The following is a 12,021-nucleotide window of genomic DNA, read 5'->3' as shown; positions in this document are numbered from 1 at the left end:
CTTGTCATGTCAGCCACAGGCCGGCTGTGATCCTAAAGCTGTTTAATAAAACAGCCTGATGAAGGAAACCAGTTTTTTGTGCTTTAAGATCAGATGGTTTGAGACTGCCAGATGACACCCCATTCCCTCTATACGATTCTGGGCACTACTATACTGGGTGGAGGAAGCATTTCTGTGCATAATTTAACAGAAAGCTTTTAGATCTTCAACCAAAACCGTATATTAAATAAATGGAACGTGAAAAACTTTCAACACCCAGCTCACTGTGAAACTCTGATTGAACCCCCCCACTCAAAAACTGGTTATACGAAATGACGGAAACCAAACACTTCCTGTAGTTGTTGATCAGTCTCTCATTGCATTTTAGCCACCTCTACCATGCAGAGCTGACAATTTTTTTAGCATGAATTGCTAGTTTCATGACCTGCCACAACATCTCAATTTGGTTCAAGTCTGAACATTGACTAGGCCATTCTGCTGTAGATTTGCTTGTGTGTTTTGGATTATTGTCTTGTTGCACTGACCCAGGTGCTCTACAGATTTAGCTTACGGGCAGATCGCCGGACATTCTTTTCTCCAGACATAACAAGACCCATGTCGTCCAAAAAGCTCCACTTTGGATTCATCTTTCCATAGCACATTTTTCATGGAGATTTTCTTTTGAGAATATTAGATGAATACAGAGCACATATGGGTCATGCATCAAGATGAAAATCCAACACACAATGCCAGAATGACATCAGAATGGCAGTTAGAGTTTAAAGGGGCAATCACCTTTTCCCAGGAGATTGGGGGCTACAAAACATTGTATTACTTACTTAGTTAGTTGCCTTAATTATCCCTGAGGGGCAATTTGTTGCACACCCAGCAGTAAAAAATAAATAAAAATAAAAACACAACAACATCAAATGACTTTGCGTAATTCTGAAGGCCAATAGTAGCGGGGACAAAAGATTTGTTCAATCGGTTCGTCCTACACCTTGGTGCGACCAGATGGAAGCGACCTGAACTCACTGAACAAGGGGTAACTAGGGTCAGCAAGGATCCAAAAGTAACAGCACATTCATTTATCATTAATGAGTTTTAGACCTTACTGAGTAAGTCCTATTTTGATTACACAAATACATCTCACCCAGCTTAAGAACTGCCTAAACAACTCTTTCAATTGATAAGTTTACCAACCACCTCTCCTTCTCCCCAACCCCTGCCCCCTCATCCTCCATTCCTCCCCAACCCCTGCCCCCTCCTCCTCCTCTCCTTCTCCCCAACCCCTGACCCCTCGTCCTCCATTCCTCCCCAACCCCTGCCCCCTCCTCCTCCTCCTCCTCTCCTCCTCCCCAACCCATGCCCCCCTCCTCCTCTCCTCCTCCTCCCAAACCCCTGCCCCACTCCTCCTCCTCCTCCTCCTCCTCCTCTCCTTCTCCCCAACCCCTGCCCCCCTCCTCCTCCTCCTCCTCCTCCTCTCCTTCTCCCCAACCCCTGCCCCCCTCCTCCTCCTCCTCCTCTACTTCTCCCCAACCCCTGCCCCCCTCCTCCTCCTCCTCTCCTTCTCCCCAACCCCTGACCCCTCGTCCTCCATTCCTCCCCAACCCCTGCCCCCTCCTCCTCCTCCTCCTCCTCCTCTCCTCCTCCCCAACCCATGCCCCCCTCCTCCTCTCCTTCTCCCCAACCCCTGCCCCCCTCCTCCTCCTCCTCCTCTCCTTCTCCCCAACCCATGCCCCCCTCCTCCTCCTCCTCCTCCTCCTCCCAAACCCCTGCCCCCCTCCTCCTCCCCAACCCCTGCCCCCCTCCTCCTCCTCCTCCTCCTCCTCCTCCTCTCCTTCTCCCCAACCCCTGCCCCCCTCCTCCTCCTCCTCCTCTCCTTCTCCCCAACCCCTGCCCCCTCCTCCTCCTCCTCCTCCTCTCCTCCTCCCCAACCCCTGCCCCCTCCTCCTCCTCCTCCTCCTCTCCTCCTCTCCAACCCCTGCCCCCCTCCTCCTCTCCAACCCCTGCCCCCCTCCTCTCCTTCTCCCCAACCCCTGCCCCCCTCCTCTCCTTCTCCCCAACCCCTGCCCCCCTCCTCTCCTTCTCCCCAACCCCTGCCCCCCTCCTCTCCTTCTCCCCAACCCCTGCCCCACTCCTCCTCTCCAACCCCTGCCCCCCTCCTCACCTCCTCCCAAAACCCTGCCCCCCTCCTTCTCCACAACTTCTTCCCTCATCCTTAACCGTGTCTCCTCTCCAACCCATTTAATCTGCCCTTGGTCTGTGAATCAGAGCCCTGTGTGTGTGTGTGTGTGTGTGTGTGTGTGTGTGTGTGTGTGTGTGTGTGTGTGTGTGTGTCTGCGTGTTCGGTACGAATGTCGGGTCTCTCTTTGTTTTGTAACCCGTTGCGGAAACAGTAACTAAGGGCTCTAAAGCCAGTTGTTGTTAAAAGACTGCCGTGTCATTAGTGGCTGTGTGGTTTTAACAGGACACTATCTTGTTTTCCCATTAAAAGCAGAACAGTGACAGGGAGGACACACTCTTCCAGTCCACAAAAGACACAGCCAAACATTTGTGCTGTGATGCTGCCTGGCCGGAGCAACGGGGGTCAGGGATCTGTCCCGGTGCTGAGAGAAACTAACCAGTAATTACAGGTCTAAAAAGAAGTGCACTACATGTGGAATAGGGCGCCATTTGGAACTAACTCAGACAGTACCATTCCAGTGGGGCAGACACAGGGTTTATCCATTCTGATTAGATCATTCAGCAAATCAATAAAGTTTTCAGACTGAACATTAAGACATACCACAGACACCACCTAAAACTCCACCACACAGCATGTTTCACTCAGGGTGGGTAATTACAGACACCACCTAATACTCCAACACACAGCATGTTTCACCCAGGGTGGGTAATTACAGACACCACCTAAAACTCCACCAAACAGCATGTTTCACCCAGGGTGGGTAATTACAGACACCACCGAAAACTCCACCACACAGCATGTTTCACTCAGGGTGGATAATTACAGACACCACCTAAAACTCCACCAAACAGCATGTTTCACCCAGGGTGGATAATTACAGACACCACCTAAAACTCCACCAAACAGCATGTTTCACCCAGGGTGTGTAATTACAGACACCATTTAATACTCCACCACATAGCATGTTTCACCCAGGGTGTGTAATTACAGACACCACCTAATACTCCACCACACAGCATGTTTCACCCAGGGTGGATAATTATAGACACCACATAATACTCCAGCATGTTTCACCCAGGCTGGGTAATTACAGACACCACCTAATACTCCAGCATGTTTCACCCAGGGTAATTACAGAGCATTAAACTGCGGTCAGGGGAAACGCTTTCACACAATACATTTTTTCAGATGGAAACATAGTTAAATATTAATACTAAAATCGTCTGGGACGCTCCATTGGATGTAGAAAAACATACAAAGACATTGTATAAAGGGTGTGTGCGCGCGTGTGTGTATACAGGTGTGCGCAAAAGTTTGCATACCCTTGGAGAATTGGTAATATATGTAACATTTGTAAAGAAAACATGAGTGAGCAGGCAAAACACATGTCTTTTATTTCTAACGGGATTCACATTCAACTGTAGGTCATAACAGAATGGCACGATCATAAAACAAAACATGGCAACAAGAAAAAAAATGAAATCAAAAGTCTGCATACCCTTAGATCTTAATACTGTGCATTGCCCCCTTTAGCATCAATGACAGCATACAGTCTTTTGTAATAGTTGTCTATGAAGCCCTGAATTCTTGTGGGTGGTATAGCTGCCCATTCGTCTTGGCAAAATGCCTCCAGGTCATGAAAGGCCTTTGTTCGTCTTGCATGTTAGAGATCTCCCCAGAGCAGCTCGATGATTTTAAGGTCAAGAGACCGATGACCACTCCAGAACCTTCACATTTTTCTGCTGTAACCACTGGATGGTCAACTTGGCCTTGTGCTTAGGGTCATTGTCGTGCTGGAAAGTCCAAGAGCGTCCCATGCGCAGCTTTTGTGCAAAATAATGCAAATTGTCTGCCAGTATTTTCTGATAACATGATGCATTCCTCTTGCCATCAATTTTAACAAGATTCCCCGTGCCTTTAGAGTTCACACACCCCCAAAACATCAGTGAGCCACCATCATGCTTCACAGTGGGGATGGTATTCTGTTCACTATAGGCCTTGTTGACCCCTCTCCAAACATAACACAAATGGTTGTGACCATAAAGCTACATTTTTTGGTCTCGTCACTCACCAAATTACAGTGTGCCAGAAGCTGAGGCATGTCAAGGAGTTTTCGGGCATATTGTAACCAGGCATTTTTGTGGTATTGGTGTAGTAAAGGCTTTTTTCTGGCAACTTGACCATGGAGCTAATTTCTGTTCAAGTATCATCATATTGTGCTCCTTGAAACAACGACACTGTCTTTTTCCAGAGCAGCCTGTATTTCTCCTGAGGTTACCTGTGGGTTTTTCTTTGTATCCTGAACAATTCTTCAGGCAGTTTTGGCTGAAATCTTTCCTGGTCTAACTGACCTTGGCTTAGTAACAAGAGACCCCCGAATGTTCCACTTCTTAATGAGTGATTGAACAGTACTGACTGGCATTTGCAAGGCTTTGGATGTCTTTTAATAACCTTTATCCATCTTTATTAAGTTCCATTATCTTGTTACGCAGGTGCTCCACATGGCTCAGTATCTAGCCTGCTCAGTGGATCCACATAAGAGCTAACAAACACATTGACTATTTATACTCAGACACTGCAAATTAAAAAGCCACAGGTGTGGTAAAAATCACCTTTAATTGGCATTTTCACCTGTGTGTGTCAGTAACAAGGCCAAACATTCAAGATCTCTGATCTTACAAGCTGCGGATGGAGCTCAACAACATGTTGGTTGGTGGTTGTGAGAAGGTCAGGGCGGTACTTCAAACAAACAGTGACTTATTGCTTCTGTCAGCTACTTAAAGAAGCTAAGATCTGTAGGTGGCAATCTTTATATTATAACATACGGTAAACTGAAACTGATTTGAGCCTTGCTTAGTAAAAATACAGGAATTAACTATCGTGACCTGTGGCTGGCTATCTTTAAATAATAAAGTATACTCTAGACATAGCTACTTGTCTGTTAAAAAGGCAAGCTGACTACAACATGTACTTGTTATCCATGGATAAATAGGGATCTGTCTACCTGACTACTATATGGTAGAGGAGCAAATGTTTTCTCACTGAAACGCTGCTGTTATTCTGACAACTGCAGAACTAACGACCAGATTCAGTGGAAAGTTGGGAAACAGTTAAATGAAATTACCTTTGGAAATAGTTATTTCTACTGGTAACTGTGTTGGTGTTGATAGCCTATTTGGCATGTACAATACGTCAGTGTTCACCAGGTATGCAGCATTGTATTGGTCAGATTGAATTTGCATTTGTTGACATTAGAAGCATCATCACAAGCTACATTTATATTTACTTCCTACTTGGGCACACAGGTACAAAAATGCCCAATCTGATGCTGATAAATGTTTGTTTCTGAATGTTTGTTTTCTTGTTGGCAAGGTCTGAGCGATATAAAGGTGTCCACTCTATCCAGAATGTGGCCGTGTTGACCATGTTCTAACTGCATAGGAGGTGCATCTCCATCAGGCAAATGAAAGGTCAAACAGCTCTAGTACAGCAAAGCACAGAACACCACACAGACATCATCAACAATTTTGCTCTTCTAGTTTTTCAATCATATTTTCCAAACGCCCTTTTGTTACGGATGTGGCACCTACGTTTGCTATGAATGCTGGAACAATATTTATTACACAAATACACATTGCTAAAAAGTTATTAGTACAATAAGCAGATGAAGCCCCTTCCCTGTCAAATAAATGCAATAGATTTCAATACATATCAATAAAGTATTTCAGTACATTTTCTTTTCAGAAATAAAATGGCTATCAGAGGGAAAGAGTGACAGGTATATCCCACTCAGAAGACAGGTATTCCTCCAAAATGATTTTGTTTTTCTTATTATTTTATTTAGATCATTTAAAATAGGTAAACAAGGTCAAAATCATATTTAAAGTGTGATCTGGTCAAAGGCAATCGAGGCTTCGACGTATATCATAAGGCTCCAGTGTAAAGGTCAGCCACACACTCCCAGAAAACACTAGAACTGTCTGAAGTCATGCATTATATACAGTAGGGAAGAAGGTGCCATCACAGGAGCCGCCTAACAAGGCTGCCAGAATCACTAGCACTCAGGACAACCATCATACATTATTGTCTTGGACAAATCACATCTCGGCAAACAGTCAGGCAGGCTTGACTTACAAAGGCCTTTGTACGACAGAAAGCAAGTCACAGAAAGGATAAAGTTATCAGGCGGACATGACAAACGGGCTTACCTGAGCTCTCTCTTTTGTACACACAGATGCACACAAACACACTGGCAGAGACACTAGACGGGCAACTAACCGGAACTCACCTAGTCAGACCTGTTACTCTGGCTCCTTCTGTTACGGTGCCTGGAGGCTCACGCAGCCCCGCCCTGTCACTCAACAGCCTTACAGAGAAGAGAGAGACAAACAAATTATGAGTGAATATTTCTAGTGCCATTTAATGTAGTCTACATGTCGACAGCTTATTTGATGTTTCTCGTTTTGACCCAAACGCTGTTCCGGACATAGGGAAGCTGAGGTATTAAAGGACGTCGCACAGAGAGTACAGTGGAGATGAGTCAGGAGTGGGTCTACAACTGAGGAAGCACAATTCATACAGTATATGGGAACTGAGTTCAGAACACATCGTCGGACGTATTACCCGCTGATCACCACTAGATGGGGCTAACTGCACACAATAGCCCTCAATAGCCCTCATCAGAGTGAATTGGTACACCTGATTTAGGAAGTGAAGCATTAGTTCATGCAATGGATTCCCTCAAACAGATTTTTTGGCTATTTTTGGCATCATGAGAAAAACAAGGTTGGATGAACAGCAGGCATCCCGTTAATGTCTATGGAGATGGAAGAAGGCTGGAACCTCTGTATTGCTTTATTTATTCCTTGACTCGGACACTGAATTCTGTACTCCTTGATATGTTACATTTACACAGTGCTTTAGCAGTTGCTCTTATCTACAGCCGCTGGGAGCAGTGACAACATGCATTCTTCTCATTATCTGTGACATGGGGTTATCAGCGTAGGTGGAATGCTTTTTCATTAATCAAGTTCAATAAGCGTTAGCCACCATTTTGTCCATCCTGGCCCCAGATTCCCAGTAAAAGCCTGTTATGCAATGCCAAGCCACGGTTGACACCAGTGTGTGTGTGTGTGTGTGTGTGTGTGTGTGTGTGTGTGTGTGTGTGTGTGTGTGTGTGTGGTGTGCGTGTGCCATACAAATGAAATAACTTTAAAATATAATGCACACCTGCATCCCTGTGCACTTTCACAAGCAAATCAATGGTCTTTCTCGGCCAGGCCCCATTATGGCACACAGGCCAAACAGCAAACAGTCAGACGCACTATTCAGTTACTGTATGGGTACATTTATTTTGCCACACTCGTTCACGCAGCACTGCTGATCTTGTTCGCATGTAACCCACCCCAGCATTTGTACTACGGGGCAAAGACCTGAAGTGGCCCGTTTACCTGGACTGAACCAGAAGAGATGGGGAGAGGGAGCAGGAAAACAGATGGGGGGAGACAAAAGAGAGACGGAGGGAAGGAAGAGAGCAGGGAGCTGCTGAGGTGAGCCTAAACATTGCAGAGAATCAGGAGTGCTGTCTTGCATTACCAGAGCCTGCTCGGTTGGTCATCGAAGGTGACCCCCCCCACCCCCCCACCCAGCCCCATGTCCCAGGGGACCCAATGTAGCCTGTCTGTCCGGCCGCTTCGACTGATTAGAATGACAACAGAACCCTGGTGGAGGAGAGGAGACAAACAGAACCCTGGAGGAGGGGATGAGATTACCTGGCGGCCATCTACACTGGCACCAGTGGATGAGGTCACCCAGTCGGCAGGACAGGCCCCCTGGGGAGAAACACCTGAGACGACACCACCACTCAGACAGAGAGAGCATCTGAGGCCACTCCACCCGACCACCCATTTTGAAGAATGGTCAATAAGCCATTCAGTTAGCCCAGTCAGTCAACATGTCAGTGCTGCGGTGTCCCTGTCAGTAGTCTGGCAGGAGTGAAAGTCCCTTAGACGACTTTCAGACTCCCATCACTGGTGTCCTACCTACTCAATGCTGGTACTAGAAGAATGACATATGAGGCACAAACTTCCTATTAAGAATGTCCTCAGCCGGGCAGAGAGCAGTTCAGTCAGTGTACAGCAGGTCAGGTCAACAGAGATGCAGTCACTCAGGATGGGGGGGGGGTTCGACCATTAGTCGATGCATAATTTAAAAGGTTGTTTGAAGGACAAGAGGAAGACACTGAAATAGAGACAGAGACAGTGAAAGAGAGAAAGAACTAGGGTGGGGGAGAGGGGGGGAGAGGGAGATGACTGGCCCGGGCTTTTACTGAGCCAGCATACGGTCCTGTATTTAAACCAGGGTACACAGGACAAGTACACAGGACGACACATAATCCTTGCATGTGTCTACTGATACATGTAACACAAGCGTCTCATCATGGACAGCGCCTCCACTAATCCATTCAGTGCGTCTAGCAATTGAAGTCAAAGGATCAAAGCCCCCAGGGTCACTCCTGCAGCCTTGATCTTGATGTAAATCAGCCAGACGCCTCTGGAGACACTACCTGTTATTTGTGCTTTCAGGCAGATTCCAAGTCATCGAGCAATATGCTGAAGGAACTACGGCAAACCCCTTTGAGTTCAATTACTGGGGGGACGTTTTCAAATGCTGTCTGAGGGAAACTCCTTCGGATTAAATGTGGTGAAGGTAACAAGAGGGTTTGAACGGTTTTACATCATGACGACTTCCGACCCACGTCCCAAGAAGCACCCTATTCCCATTTATGCTAGTGCAGCATGGGAACAGAGACATCTAGGCCTTGGTGAAAGGAAGTCTATATAAGAACTGGGGTGCCATGTGGGACACAGTCCGATGGACTTGAAACCGTCTTTCTGCAGTCAAAGAAGAAACATTTGCGGGCAATTCCCAGGCGAGACCGTACCTCAAGGACACAAAGACACACTGTCTGAACCCAATGGCAGAATAAAGTGGTTATTTGTTACGGTCACTGTTTCCATTTTTATCAGTGTCTGACACAGGAAAGAGCAAGACTCAAGGATTTTGATTTCTCACAGAATGGGCCAGTTTTCTAGCACACTGAAAGAGGTAGCCTGACAAACACCAATATGTTCCTGATCTGTAATGAGACTGACACATAGGAGGCTCAGAATCTGACAGGCTGAACCTCTAACAGGAAGGCTGCTCTCCCAGCTCCAAGTTCAATATTACTGCCCCTGACTGCAAACAAGCCAGCAAGCTCATGAACAAGACTAATACCACCTTCTCAAAGCATTACTGAGCCACAATGATCACACACTAAAAAGCAGATTAGTAGAGAATTGTTCTCTTAAAGGTAGAATAGACAGAGCCGGTCTGTCTGACATCGCTCTCTTCAAAAATAATACTGACACACAGTCTAAACTAACATCCTTGAGTGGGCTTAACTGCACATACCCCCGAGAGGGCTTCGGGGTGAGTTACAGAAATGTTGCTGGTTCTAATCCACAAGCTCACAAGGTAAGTCCAGAGCTAGAGTCAATGGATTACTGATCAAGAAGCCACCTTCCCCAGAGTGTCACAGGGGAAGCTGGGATACACATTTCCACTTCACACACACTATGAGTGTGTAACAAGGCAAAGCTCAGGCAACCCCCTAGGTTGGGGACCACTGGGTGCAGGATCGTTGTGTTTGCCAGGGTTTACACTCCAATTCATTTGTAATACAACACGTCAGTGGGGAGAAACCTCTTTCAGACTCTGTCCGTCGAAGCGTAGTGGTGCCAATAACCATTCAACACATGACGGTGAGAAACATGTACAACTCGCTTTTTGAAGTCAAAGTGTCAAGCTGATGAATGACAATGACATGTTCCCCCCCTTTCCCAAGGTGTCCACTCCTACCAGAGGACAATGTAGAGCAAATAACACACATTTACTGCTGCACAATCAAGTGCATTCTGACTAACTTGCTTCACAGTGTGGTTTAGCAGTTGCTCCATAGCCGACCAGGAGGCCCTGCAACAGGTTGTGAAAACCGCCCAGCTCTCAACCATTGTAGACGACCAGCACAAGTGGTATCAGCACAGGGACCCATCATTAGGGACCCTTCACATCCATGCCACAAACTGTTTACCCTCCTACCATCAGGCAGGTGGTACAGGTCTCTACCCGCTCCAGCAAGCTCAGGAACAGTTTCTTCCCAGCTACTGTAACCCAGCTGAACTCTGGGACCCATCACTAACCACACCCACTCACCCACCCACTGCTTAGTACTGCCTCTCAGGGACCTTGTCACACTGTTCTCCTTGTACTACTGGACTCTGACACTGCTTTGCAAAGTCTGATAAGGACGTTTTCAGTTGCTACCTCGGGAACTTCATTGCCACTATCCCTGCATTTAATTTGCACATTTAGAATTCCCATTTGTACTTACATTTGCCTTCATTGCAAATCTACACATCCCACTTGTAAAACACATTATACTTAGTTGTAGATTTTCTGCCCTCTTCTATTTGCACTTCTTTGTTTGTTGTACTGTACTGTTCAATGACAATAAAGTTGAATCTAATCTTGCATTAACTCAGCTATAGCAACTAGCTAGCATCACTAACATCAACAGTGCAGCTAATCACATCGATTGTTCTTCTAAAGCAAGGTCAAGTTCCAGTCAAGTGTCCATCAACTGACAGCTAAGCACTTAACCAAACACATTAAAGATGCCTGACCTGACTTCTATGTGTCAGCACTAATCCACCGGGCTTGACCCGGCAGGATCTGAGCTCTCTCAGACCCACCGGATTCTACATCACCTAATCCCACACTACCAAGATGGTGTGTGTGTGTGTGTGTGTGTGCGCGCGCATGTAAAATGATCACAGTGGAAATGTAGAGGGTGTCAGGATCAACTGACAAATAAAGAGTGTGTAAGGGTTTGTTTACATAACGAGAGAGCGTATAAAATGTTGGAAGGATATATCATAGTTTGCATAACCATTTCCATAGTGTCTGAATTTACACCGACATGTTCAAGACATACCACACAGGACTGCCGCCTTGAATCGAGGAAAAGAAACTTAACACAGTTCGGACAGAATTGCACATCTAGCACATTTTTCGATACATCTAGGAAAATGTAGCATAATGCAAAAAAAAGCCCTAAGAGGCCAGGGGTCACCCAGATGCTGGCACATGGGTACATCCACATGCTTTGGTTAACACTTAGGTGTGTGTGTTTGGCTGATACTTAAGGGCGTGTGTGTGTGTCCCATTATGTTCATCGTTATTTTATTTTAAAAGTTACATTTAAATCAGAGCACTCCCAGGGTCTTGTTGGGTCTTAGTAGCAGGCATTAATTAAATTAATTACCATCACTTATTAACTCAGGCATTGTGTTTTTTTGGTCATATTACAACATTATACAGCCTTCTGCTCCAAATAACACTTGATGTAATTCATTAAGTTTACATTTAAAAATTAATCTATATTTTCTTTCCAATTATTTTCTAACCTAGTCAAGGGGGCTATCCTTCCACAAGTGCCCTGTCATGCTGTGACTCCACTTACATAATACAGTAAAATAGCCCCAGTTTTCACACTCCAATTATAGGCTCTGCTTTTTGCAGCAGGGCTTGGAAAAGAGACAGACAACTTTAGCACTTTGTGCAATTAGGCCGCTGGCTGTTTTTAGAGTCTGGGGTTTAGCGTCGGGTTGCACTGAGGCAAACATTGCCAAGTACATCTGTAGTAGTGGCAAATCAGGGGGTTTACATTTGGAAAAACCAATTTGATAGCTGCTGGTCTTGTCTACTTAGTTTATAGAGTTCAATGGTCTTGTTTACATTATGAGAGAGAA

The 12,021-nt window shown here is 45.9% G+C and overlaps 1 protein-coding gene across 6 annotated transcripts in view; it reads right to left on the bottom strand.

The window, feature by feature from the left end:
- Window positions 1-12,021, bottom strand: part of mpp7a (membrane protein, palmitoylated 7a (MAGUK p55 subfamily member 7)) — a 153,143-nt gene that overhangs the window by 124,399 nt on the left and 16,723 nt on the right. For 5 of the 6 annotated variants that reach the window (XM_034289299.1, XM_034289302.1, XM_020041858.3 and 2 more), the window contains exon 2: window positions 6,456-6,533. The exons of the other annotated variant lie outside the window; for it this stretch is intronic. The gene's annotated coding sequence lies outside the window, so the exon portion shown is untranslated. The remainder of the gene's footprint in view (window positions 1-6,455; window positions 6,534-12,021) is intronic. 6 annotated transcript variants of the gene reach the window in all.

Source organism: Esox lucius, chromosome 21 (genome assembly GCF_011004845.1).
Source record: "Esox lucius isolate fEsoLuc1 chromosome 21, fEsoLuc1.pri, whole genome shotgun sequence".
In the NCBI taxonomy this organism is placed as follows: domain Eukaryota; kingdom Metazoa; phylum Chordata; class Actinopteri; order Esociformes; family Esocidae; genus Esox; species Esox lucius.
This window is presented reverse-complemented; position numbering and strand designations above follow the sequence as displayed.